At 44.6% G+C, this 14,783-nt stretch overlaps 1 protein-coding gene across 4 annotated transcripts in view; it reads left to right on the top strand.

Moving 5' to 3' along the window:
* The first annotated feature begins 530 nt into the window (after nt 1–530).
* Nucleotides 531–14,783, top strand: part of WIPF3 (WAS/WASL interacting protein family member 3) — a 59,326-nt gene continuing 45,073 nt past the window's right edge. Inside the window, exon 1 of one of the 4 annotated variants that reach the window (XM_084618793.1) lies at nt 531–611. The gene's annotated coding sequence lies outside the window, so the exon portion shown is untranslated. Of the gene's footprint in view, nt 612–764; nt 1,096–1,120; nt 1,146–14,783 lie in introns of those variants that run through there. The other 3 variants (XM_084618794.1, XM_084618796.1, XM_084618795.1) reach the window with 3 other exon arrangements.

Below are 14,783 nucleotides of genomic sequence, written 5' to 3'. Positions count from 1 at the left end.
TGTTGTGCAGCTGCTCGGGTTTGCAACAGGATCTGGAATTTTTCTTTAGACACTTAAATCCGTGAGGGACAAGGAAGGGGGTAGATTTAACAACTGCTGGGCTCCAAGTAGTAGAACTGTGTGCTTTCCAGCGCTATTGGACCGGCATTCACCAGCTCCACCGAGCGAGACGGTGCAGTGTGGGGCTGAGTCACACCAGAAAAGCTGGGGAACCAGGGCCAAAAGTGGGCTGGGGCTTTTACTGTCCTCCTGCTCCAAGCTGTGCCGAAGCCCGGCGTCACCCCCCTGCCCCGGAGAAGCCAGGGGCCTTGGGCTCTATGGGGATAGCGCAGCTCGGGGGCTGGCGACCAAAGATCTCAGGATCCAGGTCTGAAGATTTCCTTGGGGAGCGGGTCGGGGCTTCGCAGGCCCCTCAGCAGGGACACCCGCCCCCGGGGCTGGGCCTGGCAGCGGAGGAGCAGGTGGGAGGGAGGGAGAGCCCCGCCCCCGCCCCCGCCTCCGCCTCCGCCTCCCCGCCCCGCACTTCCCTGCCGGCCGCGGCCAGAGCGCAGAGGAGCAGCGCCCGGCGCCTCTCTGCGGGGCGGTGGCGGCCGCTGCGGTAGCGCCGGCAGGTCAGTGAGCCAGGCTGGGGCGCGTGTGGTCCTGCCCGCCCCCTGCTGCCAGGACCCCCCCCCCCTCCGCTCCCCTCCGGGGGCAGAGTCCAGCTCCCGCGCTCCCTGAGGGGGCACCTCGGTGCTGCTCGGCGCCGGGCTCGCTTCCCTGGCGGGCTCTGCCCTCAGCCCGGCTCCCTGCCCCGCGCCGAACTTCCCCGGGCGCGGGGGACTCCCTCGAGGGAAGGCGTTCACGCCTGGGGTTTCCGCCCACCCCTTTTCCCAAACGGGTGGGCTGGGAACGGGCTGCCTGGGCAAATGCAGCTTGTCGGCATTTCCGTGCAACGCAGCCTGGGAAGCGCCCGGAGATGGACTCCAGCGGTGGAAAGTGCCCCGGGTAGCCCGGCGATGGGTGCCCACCGCCCTCGATTATCTGTCTCTTAAACACCTGAGTGGCGAGGCCCTGCCTCCCGAACCGCCTGTGCTCTTATAAAGCGCCGTGTGGGTAACGCATCTTTTAAATGGCATCTTTGGCATGAAAATGATCCACACTAGGTGCGACTGCTGAGTGCGCTCGGGACTTTTCTTGCAGTTTCTAGCTTCTAGGTGGATCCACTCAACCTTCTTGTTTGTCCAGCATTTTTTAATTATTAGCTGTAGTGGTTATATAAATAATTATACCTCCCTTATATAAAGATATAAACTAGCAAGGACTTCAATGGGGCCAAGATTTTGCCCAAGGTGCTTCAGTCCAAAGTTAGACCAAACCCAGTACAAACTGAAAACAGGGATGGTGCATGGGCCAGTAGGGTAGCTGTAAATAAGAGGGGAAAGAGTATAGCCCTTTGAGATGTCCTTTCTTTCAGCAAGCAAGAGGTATAGTGTGGCTGGTGACAATGTGGGTTTCATGTTAGTTACAAATTTAGTTAGCATCAGTCTTTTTTTTTTTTTAATCTCTTTGAGTCAGAATAATTTGTAAGAATTTATAAAGTTCCCCCTTTTCCTGTAGTTCTTAGCATTTCAACTAGATTCCCAGGGTATCTGACATAATTATTCTTGAACAATGTTAAGTTATATTAAGTGCATATAAACAGAGAATTATGTGTCTATTGTCCTTAGTGATTTAGTATTATCCATGTTAGCATAGCATATCAGGAGAATATATAGCTAAAGGATAGTTGGAGAGTTTTTTATACTTCAAATGTTGCACATTCATGAGAGTGTGAGATTATGTCACAGGCGATAGGGGGGTTGGAGGAAATGTGTGGCTGTGTAGTTACAGTTAAGAACATCAGGAGTTCTAGGAATAGGAAAGAGGCGTCCGGGCCAACATGTCAGTCCTTTTTTGGTTTGTTACTGAAGACTGGATAGTTCTGGTTAAATATTTTAGAATAGTAACAAAATCTTGCTAAAATTAAAACAATTTTCTGCATGGAAGTAAAAAGGGCAGTTAATTCAACAGGAGAAAGGAACTCTTCAGCTATATGGTAGGTGGTGGTCATTTCTACATGGAATAATCATGGAGCAGTCTTTACGTAGGGTCTGAAGTTTCCAAATGCTTTCAGTGATATAGAAATATTGCTTGAGATCATCTTCATCCATAAAATTGGTAGCTATTACAGTGTATGTCGTGATTGTTTTTATTTAACTATCTATTAATATAACTGATTTTTAACATCTCAGATGGCATGTTCTACAGACGTATGTCTTTGTATATAGATGATGTGAAAAATTAAATGAAGCAGGCTCATAAATCAAAAATGGAACTTTTAACTTTTTCTGTTAGATCAGAGTGTTTTGTCTCTTTAGTTTTATATAATTTTGTAACTTGAATACAGTCATTATAATGTTAAATTAATAGTAATAACCTAGCTTCATGTCCTTGTTTTAATAAACATACAGCATAAGTTGTCTTTGGGCAAGTTTTGCTTTGCCATAACAGTACATGTAATACCTAGCCACTGAAATATTTAAGACTGACTCCTGCTTCCCTACCATCTTCCAGGCACAGAAGTTCCTAAACTCAGTAGAACTTCTGTATGTGGTTCACTTGCGCAGGAGGGCAAGCCACAGAGAAGCTATGCAGGGAGATTATGCAACTCTATTCTTTGATACCTCTCTGAGTTAGCTTGTGGGGGTGGAGGAGTTGTTGGGCATATGCTGGATGCTAGTGCAAGTCAAATATACTGATTCACTGGCCTAAACGTTGACATGAATGGAGTGCACAATGAGCATGGATGCTGCTGCAGCCAATGGCCTTTAATAGTTTTTGCATGATCTTGGGTGAGGAGGGAAGATTCTATTCCCCCGCATCCTCTACCAAGTTCCCCTGGAGAAGACCCTTTTACTTAAGCTTCGCACATGGGTTCAGAATTCTCCCCTTAGGAGAGAATTATTCCCCTGTTTTGTTGTGCAGTTGGTTGTTTTTTGCCTTAATGATGGCAAATTAAATATGGACTTGGCCCCAACCCTGCAAGAAACTCTGTGGGTGTGGATCCTGATACCCACACAGAACTCCTTACAGGAATGTGGCTTAAGATATTACATGCAACCCATTGCCATGTTAATGCAACACTGTTATTGATTATATACTGTTTATATTACCTATGGGCTCTGTCAGGGTTCCTTCCCCACTCTGAACTCTAGGGTACGGATGTGGGGACCCACATGAAAGACCCCCTAAGCTTATTCTTACCAGCTTAGGTTAAAAACTCCCACAAGGTACAAACTTTGCTTTGGCCTTGAACGGTATGCTGCCACCACCAAGCATTTTAAACAAAGAACAGAGAAAGAGACCACTTGAAGTTGTCTTCCCCCAAAATATCCCTCCAAGCCCTACACACACCCCCTTTCCTGGGGAGGCTTAAGAATAATATCCTAACCAATTAGTTACAAAATCATCAAAGACCCAAACCCCTGGATCTTGGAACAATGGAAAAATCAGTCAGGTTCTTAAAAGAAGGATTTTATTTAAAAAAAAAAAAGGGGGGGGGGTGTAAAAATCATCTCTGTAAAATCAGGATGGAAAATAGTAAACTGGGAGGAGTGGTAGATACGCTGGAGGGGAGGGATAGGATACAGAAGGATCTAGACAAATTGGAGGATTGGGCCAAAAGAAATCTGATGAGGTTCAATAAGGATAAGTGCAGGGTCCTGCACTTAGGACGGAAGAACCCAATGCACAGCTACAGACTAGGGACCGAATGGCTAGGCAGCAGTTCTGCGGAAAAGGACCTAGGGGTGACAGTGGACGAGAAGCTGGATATGAGTCAGCAGTGTGCCCTTGTTGCCAAGAAGGCCAATGGCATTTTGGGATGTATAAGTAGGGGCATAGCGAGCAGATCGAGGGACGTGATCGTTCCCCTCTATTCGACATTGGTGAGGCCTCATCTGGAGTACTGTGTCCAGTTTTGGGCCCCACACTACAAGAAGGATGTGGATAAATTGGAGAGAGTCCAGCGAAGGGCAACAAAAATGATTAGGGGTCTGGAACACATGACTTATGAGGAGAGGCTGAGGGAGCTGGGATTGTTTAGCCTGCAGAAGAGAAGAATGAGGGGGGATTTGATAGCTGCTTTCAACTACCTGAAAGGGGGTTCCAAAGAGGATGGCTCTAGACTGTTCTCAATGGTAGCAGATGACAGAACGAGGAGTAATGGTCTCAAGTTGCAGTGGGGGAGGTTTAGATTGGATATTAGGAAAACCTTTTTCACTAAGAGGGTGGTGAAACACTGGAATGCGTTACCTAGGGAGGTGGTAGAATCTCCTTCCTTAGAGGTTTTTAAGGTCAGGCTTGACAAAGCCCTGGCTGGGATGATTTAACTGGGAATTGGTCCTGCTTCGAGCAGGGGGTTGGACTAGATGACCTTCTGGGGTCCCTTCCAACCCTGATATTCTATGATTCTACTTTACAGGGCATTCAGATTCAAAACACAGAGGATCCCCTCTGGGCAAAACCTTAAAGTTACAGAAAACAGGAATAAACCTCCCTCTTAACGCAAAGAAAATTCACATAAAACAAAAGACCTCCTGAGGTCCCTTCCAACCTTGATATTCTATGATTCTATAAACTAATCTGCCTTGCCTGGCTTACCTATACTGGTTGCAATATTGGAGACTTGGATTAGGATGGGTTGGAGAAGATGGATTTCCGTCTGGACTCTCTGTCTCAAGAGAGAACAACCAAGTAAACAAAGAGCACAAACAAAAGCCTTCCCCCACCACCTCAAGATTTGAAAGTATCTTGTCCCCTTATTGGTCCTTTGGGTCAAGTGCCAGCCAAGTTAGCTGAGTTTCTTAACCCTTTACAGGTAACAGGATGTTTCTTCTGGTCAGGAGGGATTTTATAGCACTGTATACAGAAAGGTGGTTACCTTTCCCTTTATATTTATGACACGCCCCCCCAAATCACAGATATCACAGGGTGAAACACTGGCTTTTTCTCCTAGAGCTCCAGGAAGAACAGAGTTAATAAGACACATGCACCTCTAAATATACTACTAACTGTATAAAGACTAACAATATTTTCCACATCTCAAGGACGATTTTAACCAGTTGATTCTGGGAAACTTTCACGGGAGAGTGCATCAGCTACTTTGTTAGAAGCTCCTTAAATGTGTTATATGTCAAAATCAAAATCTTGGAGAGCTAAACTCCACTGAATAAGTTTTTTGTTATTTCCCTTGGTGGTACGAAGCCACTGTAGCGCAGCATGGTTGGTTTGCAGGTGGAAACGCCGTTCCGAAACGTATGGGCGTAGCTTTTCCAGAGTGTAGACAATGGCAAAATATTCCTTTTCAGTGATTGACCAGTGGCTTTCCCTCTCAGACAGCTTCTTGCTGAGAAACACGACAGGATAGAACTCTTGATTCGATCCTTCCTGCATTAAGACTGCTCCCACACCACGCTTGGACGCATCTGTGGTTACTAGGAACGGTTTGTCCAAGTCTGGGGCCTTTAGCACAGAGTCAGACATGAATGTTGCTTTAAGCTGGTTAAAAGCCTTCTGACACTGTTCAGTACGCTGAACTGCATTTGGCTGTTTCTTTTTGGTTAGATCTGTCAGTGGGGCGGCGACTTGGCTGTAGTGTGGTACAAATCGCATGTAATATCCGGCCAAACCTAAGAAGGATTGGACCTGTTTCTTTGACTTTGGGACAGGCCACTTTTGGATAGCATCCAGTTTGGCCTGTAGGGGGTTGATAGTTCCCTGACCCACCTGGTGTCCAAGATAAGTCACTCTGTTTAGGCCTATTTGACACTTCTTAGCCTTAACAGTTAGTTCTGCCTCCCTTATGCGCTCAAAGACTTTTTGTAGATGTTCCAGGTGTTCTGCCCAGGAATCTGAAAATATGGCCACATTGTCAAGGTAGGCGACTGCATATTTTCCCAATCCCGCTAGGAGACCATCTACAAGTCTTTGGAAGGTGGCGGGTGCATTCTGCAGCCCGAAAGGGAGCATGTTAAATTCATACAGCCTGACGTGTGATGAAGGCTGACCTTTCCTTGGTGGATTCATCTAGCAGTACCTGCCAGTACCCCTTGGTTAAGTCCAAGGTAGAGATGAACTGGGACTGTCCCAGTTTCTCCAATAGTTCATCTGTGCGTGGCACTGGATAGTTGTCTGGGCGAGTTACAGCATTTAGCTTATGGTAGAAACGCATCTCCCCATCTGGTTTGGGAACTAGAACCACTGGAGATGCCCATGCACTGCGGGAGGGGTGGATTACCCCTATCTGTAGCATATCCTGGATCTCCCGTTCTATAGCAGTTTTAGCTTGAGGAGACACCCGGTAAGGTTGGGCTCTAATTGGGTGAGCGTTACCTGTGTCAATGGCGTGGTATGCCCATTCAGTCAGTCCTGGGGTGGCTGAGAACGTTGACGCGTAGCTAGTGCGCAGCTCCTTGATCTGCTGTCGCTGCATACGCCCAAGGGTTATGGAGAGGTTCACCTCTACACGCCACCATCACTTTTCCCTTTGTAGTAGACACCTGCAGGCCACTCAGCGTCATCTCCTCCCTGGGCTGTAAACTGACAAACTTTTAATTCTCTGGAATAAAAGGGCTTTAGAGAATTAATATGGTACACCTTAGGCTTTTGGTTGGAGGTGGAGAATGCTATGAGATAATTAACAGCTCCCAGGCACTCTTGGACCGTGAATGGCCCTTCCTACAACGCTTCGATTTTATGGGCCTGGAGCGCCTTTAAGACCATGACCTGGTCCCCTACTTCGAAGGAATGCTTTCTGGCATGTTTATCATACCAGGCTTTTTGCTCTTTTTGAGCATCTTTTAGGTTTTCTTTAGCAAGGGCTAAAGAGTTTTGGAGGGTGGTTTGTAGGTTGGTTACAAAGTCCAGAATGTTTGTTCCTGGAGAAGGTGTAAACCCGTCCCATTGCTGTTTCGCCAACTGTAATGGCCCCTTAAACTTGCGGCCATATACAAGTTCAAATGGTGAAAACCCTAAACTGGGATAGGGTACAGCTCTGCAGGCAAAGAGAAACTGCTGCAACACTAGATCCCAATCATTGGAGTGCTCATTTACAAATTTACATATCATGGCCACCAAAGTTCCATTAAACTTCTCCACCATGCCATTTGTTTGATGGTGGCAACCAAGTGATTTACCCCATGAGCTTCCCAAAGGCTTTCCATAGTTCCTGACAGGAAATTAGTTCCTGCATCTGTAAGGAAGTCGGAGGGCCAACCTACCCTGGCAAAAATGTCTGTTAGTGCCTGGCACATACTTTTAGCCCTGATGTTGCTTAGAGCTACTGCTTCCGGCCATCGGGTGGCAAAATCCATGGAAGTCAGTATGTACTGCTTTCCTCTGGGTGTCTTTTTCGGAAAAGGACCCAGAATATCCACAGCTACTTGCTGAAATGGAACCTCAATGATGGGGAGTGGCTGGAGAGGGGCTTTGACCTGGTCTTGGGGTTTTCCCACTCTTTGGCATACCTCATAAGATCGGACATAGGCAGAAACATCCTTGCCCATTCCCTCCCAGTGGAATGACCTCCCCAAATGGTCTTTGGTCCTGTTCACCCCAGCATGGCCACTAGGATGATTGTGGGCTAAGCTCAAGAGCTTTTCCCAGTACTTAGTTGGAACTACCAACAATCTCTGAGGATGCCAGTCTTCCTGGTGTCCACCAGAAAGAGTTTCCTTGTATAAAAGTCCTCTTTCTACAACAAACCAGGATCGATTAGAAGAGTTGAGAGGTGGTGGGTTGCTCCGTGCCTCCAAGCTCTCTGGAGGCTTTCATCTGCTTTCTGTTTGGCCTGGAACTGTTCCCTTGATGCTGGATACATCAGTTCCTCAGTGGATTGTGGACCTGGGCTTGGTCCCTCTGGAAGTGATGCAGGTGATGGGGCTGTTTCCGTTGATGGTGAACCGCTTTCCGCTGGTGCGCTATGGGGTATTTCAGGCTCTGGCTGAGCCTCTTGTGCAGGGTCATCTGCTGCTGCTGCCAGTGTAGGCTCGGTGGTGCCCTCTGGTGTTGGAGTTGCAGACGGGGTTGCAAGCGCTGGACTCAGTGCTGGCAATGGTTCTGGTGCTGGTTGCTTCGCCAGTTTTGGTTCGGGGACTGGCTTTGGCTGGGTCTCTGGGATTGGATCCACTGTGGCCGTTGCAGTCGTTGGAAGGGGATCCTGTTCCACCACCTCCATCTGGGTTTCTGGTAACATAGACAGGGCCCTGGTAGAAGGCTCAGGAACAGGGAGAGGTGTGGAAGCTTGCTTAGTCTGGCTGCGGATGACCATTCCCACCCTCTTGGCCAGCTTTACCTGGTTGGCCAAGTCTTCCCCCCAGCACCATGGGAATAGGATAATCATCATAGACTGCAAAAGTCCACGTTCCTGACCAGCCCTTGTACTGGACAGGCAACTTGGCTGTAGGCAAATCGAAAGAGTTGGACTTGAAGGGTTGAATCATCACTTGGGCCTCTGGGTTGATTAAGTTGGGGTCCCCTAAGGATTGATGGATAGCTGACACCTGTGCTCCAGTGTCCCTCCATGCTGTAACCTTCTTCCTGCCCACACTCACAGTTTCCCTTCACTCTAAGGGTATCTGGGAAGCATCTGGGCCTGAGGACCTTTGGTGTGACCCCGGTGCAATGAACTGTAATCTGTTGGGGTTCTTGGGGAAGTTGGCCTTCACATGCCCCAGCTCATTACATTTAAAACATCGCCCAGTTGACTGGTCACTGGGGCGAGGTGGGTTGCTGGAGAATGGTGTGGTGGGACAATAAGGTGTCTGGGGTTTTCCTTGGGATGTAGGTGGGGCCTTGGGTTGCCCCTGATGATAGGGTTTTGTTTCGGGTTGCCCCTTCTGATATTCGCTCCAACTGCCACTAATTTTTTTTCTCTTCTGTCACCTCCACCCATTTGGCTCCAATCTCCCCCGCCTCGATTACAGTTTTGGGCTTCCCATCTAGGATGTACCTTTCTATTTCCTCAGGAACACCCTCTAAGAACTGCTCCATTTGCATTAGGAAGGGCAACTCTTCTGGAGATTTAACACTTGCTCCTGATATCCAGGCATCCCAAAGTTTCACAATGTGGTAGGCATGTCGGGTAAATGACACATCTGGTTTCCACCTTAGGTCTCTGAACTGCCGCCGAGAATGCTCGGGTGTTAGCCCCATTCTGACTCTCGCCTGGGTTTTAAAAAGTTCATAACTGTTCATGTGTTCCTTAGGCATTTCAGCCGCCACCTCTGCTAAGGGTCCATTGAGCTGCGGCCTCAGCTCTACCATGTACTGGTCTGTAGAGATGCTGTACTCAAGGCAGGCCCTTTCAAAGTTTTCTAAGAAGGCCTTGGTATCATCGCCTGCCTTGTATGTGGGGAACTTTCTGGGATGAGAAGCGGTACCTGGAGAAGGATTGAAGGGATCTGCTGAGCCCTTGCCTTCTCCATCTCCAGTGCATGCGTCCTCTCTTTTTCTTTCTCTTCCATAGCTCTCTTGTGGGCAGCATCCTTTGCCTTCACCCTGGCTTTTTCTGCCTCTACCTCCAAGCGCCTTAAGGCCATCTGTCCATCATGCTCTTTTTGTTTCTCTTCAGCTTCGAATCTGGCCAGCTCTAATTTATTAGCTGCTTCACTGGTAGTCATTTTCCTGCTTTCTTGTGCTTAACTCTAGCTATACCCGAGAGTTAGGCAAAAAAAAAAACTTTTGAATTTCCCTGCAGGAGGTTAACTACCCTGCCTTTAGGTAGAGAAAACTCCAACTCAAAAAAGAAAAATCCCTTTGTAAAAAAACTAACACCTCTCTCTCCAGGCAAATATACAGAAAACCCTCTAGCTGCTCTCAGCTTGAAAAAAAACCTCTTCATGTCTGTGCTTTTGGTTCAAAATGATCTCTGGTTCAAAATGATCCCACCGCTCTGCCACCATGTCAGGGTTCCTTCCCCACTCTGAACTCTAGGGTACAGATGTGGGGACCCGCATGAAAGACCCCCTAAGCTTATTCTTACCAGCTTAGGTTAAAAACTCCCACAAGGTACAAACTTTGCCTTGGCCTTGAACGTATGCTGCCACCACCAAGCATTTTAAACAAAGAACAGGGAAAGAGACCACTTGGAGACGTCTTCCCACAAAATATCCCTCCAAGCCCTACACATCCCCCTTTCCTGGGGAGGCTTGAGAATAATATCCTAACCGATTTGTTACAAAATCATCAAAGACCCAAACCCCATGATCTTGGAACAATAGAAAAATCAGTCAGGTTCTTAAAAGAAGGATTTAAAAAAAAAGGGGGGTAAAAATCATCTCTGTAAAATCAGGATGGAAAATACTTTACAGGATATTCAGATTCAAAACACAGAGGATCCCCCTCTGGGCAAAACCTTAAAGTTACAGAAAACAGGAATAAACCTCCCTCTTAACACAGGGAAAATTCACATAAAACAAAAGATAAACTAATCTGCCTTGCCTGGTTTACCTATACTGGTTGCAATATTGGAGACTTGGATTAGGATGGGTTGGAGAAGACGGAACTGAGAGAGGCCAGACAGAAATCCAAGAGAGAACAACCAAGTAAACAAAGAGCACAAACAAAAGCCTCCCCCCCCCCCAAGATTTGAAAGTATCTTGTCCCCTTATTGGTCCTTTGGGTCAGGTGCCAGCCAGGTTAGCCTAGCTTCTTAACCCTTTACAGGTAACAGGATGTTGCCTCTGGCCAGGAGGGATTTTACAGGACTGTATACAGAAAGGTGGTTACCCTTCCCTCTATATTTATGACAGGCTCCACTCAAGACTGAGACCTCATTGTGTTAGGCACTAAACAAACTCATATGAAAACGTGGACTCTGGCCCAAACACTTTGCAATCTGGGTACGAGACTGTAATTAAAAGAACAAACAGTTAAAGCTATTGTGCTTTTTACTGTCTGTTTTTAATTATTTTGGGAATACAACGATGTTATGATAGGGGCTGTATACATTTTTAGATTAATAGAAATTTGGGCCTTAATCTTGCAAATTACTTCATGTAGGCAGATTCTTACTGACTTTAGTGGAGCTGTGCACGGGTGCAATGGTCAGCTTAGGCTAAATTCAGTACAGAGTCAGTACAATAGGGATTTTCATTCTGTGATCACGCAGTAGAGGAAAGTGCAACATAGACTGTATTCTCCAAATTCAGTATTAACAGCAAGGAATCAATTTCTTTTTTCTGTATTGCTTCTCCAATAAGAAAATGTAAATAAGCTGAATTTGTATACTGTTTTCTGAATGCACATCTGGTATGTCTCATTGTCTGTTACTGCATATATACTGTACTGCCATATTGGAATGTATCCTGATTTAAAGTTACTGCTAACTTTGAATTTTCTTACTCTTCTTTTAAAAAAGGCTATGTCTGTTACAATACTTATTCTTTTTTTAATTTAAGATATGTAGTTCTTTTTAAAGATTAAAGAGAGAAAATATAAATAACTTATTTCCATAAGCACTTAAAATCAGCATTTCTCTGAATGTCTCATTCTAAAATATATATATGTATTCACCTCTGGGCTAGGACTAAGCATGAGAATTTCAGTCGGAAGGTAGATATTTTAGAAAGTCAAACTACTGAAAATAGAGGCTTAAACTGAAAAAAATATTTTAACACTAACTAGCTAATGAATAAGTGCATTCTAGCAAGAATATATTAAAAAAAACTACAGAGCTTGATGGTGTTTGTGCGGAACACAGAAAGATATCCACATGGTTAAATACTGAATCCATGCCAGCATGAAACAGAATCAGGGATGTCTGCATTCAAAAGTAGTAGAGCTACCTATCAAACTGCTTTGTATGCTGGTAGTAATCTATTTGAGGCTTGAAAGTGAAAAAATCTTGTCTACAAAAAATCTATGTTTCACAGGCTCCTGTTTTTGTGGAGGTGTCTTCCCTGCAATTACTAACAGGTCTATCTCTACTTAGCTATTAAAACTAGATGAGAACAGGCATATTAAGACTAGCAGAACCTTGCTTTTTCTTCCTCTAACTTCCATAATTTATTGTTTCTGGGGGAACTTGAACATCTGCTCTATGATTATGTGAGCATGTTAGACCATTAGTTTTAAAATCATAAATCACTGCACAGGTGAAAAGTTAGGGCATCTTACTGCTGCAGGAACATTTTGTTCTGGCACAACAGAGCTCACAAAGTCCAAGCTCTCTACAGAGTATAACAACTTAATATGACTTCTCATTTTTCAGAGAGCCATTTTGAATTAATCACTATATTAACATGGCTATTATAGCAACACCTGCATTACTCTGTCATTACCTGATTCTTATATTATTGAAGAATCAAAGGATTATGTTTGTAAATTGCATTACTGTAAATTACTGTGAACATTTTCCTCTCTTTGGAAAATTGAGGAAGTCAGAAGTGGAAAATGGTTATACAGTTCTGAAACTCAGCTGGTCCTGGTGAAACCTAAACAGGGCTTCCTAGTTTTTCATGCACAAGTGGAATTTGATCAGGGTAGTCCAATGGATGTCAGAGTTCATAACAGTGATGAATGATGGTATAACCAGATCTATACCTGAAAACGTTCAAAGTGCTTTGGTGAATGCTTAAATCAGTGAGAAAAGTATGTCCTATATATGCTCAGTACATAGCTTTGCAAACGTTCATAACTTTAGGCTGTAACCAAGTGTCTTCAAATGTACTCATTCACTATTAGGTACATGTCAGCTTGGAAAGTTTAAAGCAGCCATTGGAAAACTATTATGTGAAACACCTAAAGAATTTTTCAAGTAATGTAGAAAACAGTTCCCCCATGCTTTGATAACACAAAAACCAGTTTAATGTATTTTCTTCAAACTTTCCAAAAATATCCACCTCTGGGCTAACACCAAACATGAGGAGCCTGATTCTCCACTGCTTGGCACATTGTGTTGTCTCTTAGCTCTGTGCACAGTGGATGTAAAATGCTGTTGGTTCAGCATGGTAACACTTTGTACCCTCTCTGCGTAGGGGTAAGTGATGACATAAAGTGCAAGGCGTGGAAAATCAACCCCAAGAAATTTGCAAGGTACAATTCTCTGAAATTTACAAGGAAGTATAACAGGAGCTTATCATGGAAAATGGCTGACACTGACACTTTGAATGATCGAGAAAGCTGTCAGTTGTGTCTGTTTTGCTACTTAAATATAATGAAATATCCATCATTTACATTCCTGGCAATTGCAAAGTCTTTTTGGTGTGGTAAGTTAGGGAGAACTAGGATTACAATGTTTATGCTTGGTTCCTATAGCTGTGTGAAGGCACAGGGAGTGACAATGAATTAATTAATACAATAATTAATTTACTGAGATAGTATCTAGCTTAAATAGATCTATTTAATAAATTATAAGCATGATATCTTGACTATTGAACCACTTGTTAACTGTATCACATTTTGCCTTTGTTATAAAATGACAGACAGGACTGCAGCATATGGCACTAGATCATAATGTGTTTGGACCTTTGTTTCCTTGCTTACTCCTTTGTTAAAAGGCATTGAAGATACGTTGCCTTCTTTACTAGCGCAGTATTGTGCAATGAAAAGTGTACATACTCTCTGACGTTTCTTGCGGTGTATATAATAGTACTGGCTGCTGTTAAACTTTTTGCCCAAATCAGTTACATTTTTAAAATGCACTTGGGAAGACTGTTTTTCTTTTCTTCCCTGTATAAAATCTGTGTGCCTGTTAAAGTCATCATGCAAGTATACAAGGAAAATACCATGGGCACAGGAGGTTGGTGTGGGTGGGTGGGGGTTGGGAGGTTATATATCAGGAGAACAAAGGATATCTTTGGCAACTTAATTCCAAAGAGAATACTGGCTTCTTTTGGGGTTAGTTTGAGTAACTCCAAAAGCATTTGTCAAATTGTAGCTGGAATTTGATCAGGAAGTTGCTTACTATTACTACGAATACATTTCTGTATGATAGTTTACAAATCAGTGTCTTTTAAAAAAAATTATTATTTTTATAATTTTTATAATTTATTCTAGGGCCCTAACCTGCCAACAGTTTTGCACATGCTTAGCTCTATTCCCGGGTAGTTCCACTGATTTCAATGAAACTATTCATACTATATCTGTAGTTAAGTTAAGCACGTGTGTGTTTGCAGAATCAGGTCCTTAAGGATTGATCCAGTTCCCATTGAAGTCAGTGGGAAGATTGATACTAACTTCAATAGAAGATGAATTGTTTCTTAAATTAGTATGTTGTCATTGTTTGTTTGTTACAGCAATGAGTGGCAGAAATGTGGCCCACTGAGACATCTCATGCAGCTTGCAAGGTAGAAGCAGAATGTTCTTATTAGTGGACTTTTTGTATATCTCCTTCTGCTTCCATTGTGTGTTTGTTTGCCATGCTGAATCTGCTGCCGTTGTCACCTGCAATCACTCCACATACAGCATGTCTTCCTCCACTGCAGGTGCCTCTGTCATTCTAGGTGAACTGCTTCAGTGTAGCTCACCTGTGCATCAGAGAGCAGGAACCAGATGTGGAGAGTGATCATAATAATGTTGATCAAAGGAGGAGACAAATGGTGAAGGGTAAAGGAGGATATAAAAAACTGGCAAGAAGAGGGAACAGACAACTGGAGGAGAGAAAAGGAGGGCTAAAAACTTAAGTAGAAGATAAAAAATCAAAACACAGATAGAATCGATCCTGCTAGAAATGACCTCTTTCTGCCAGTCACAGACAGGAG

This window comes from Lepidochelys olivacea (assembly GCF_965140295.1).
Source record: "Lepidochelys olivacea isolate rLepOli2 genome assembly, chromosome: 2".
Taxonomy (NCBI): Eukaryota; Metazoa; Chordata; order Testudines; family Cheloniidae; genus Lepidochelys; species Lepidochelys olivacea.
The sequence above is the reverse complement of the archived record's forward strand: the minus strand, read 5'-3'. Positions and strand labels throughout refer to the sequence as shown.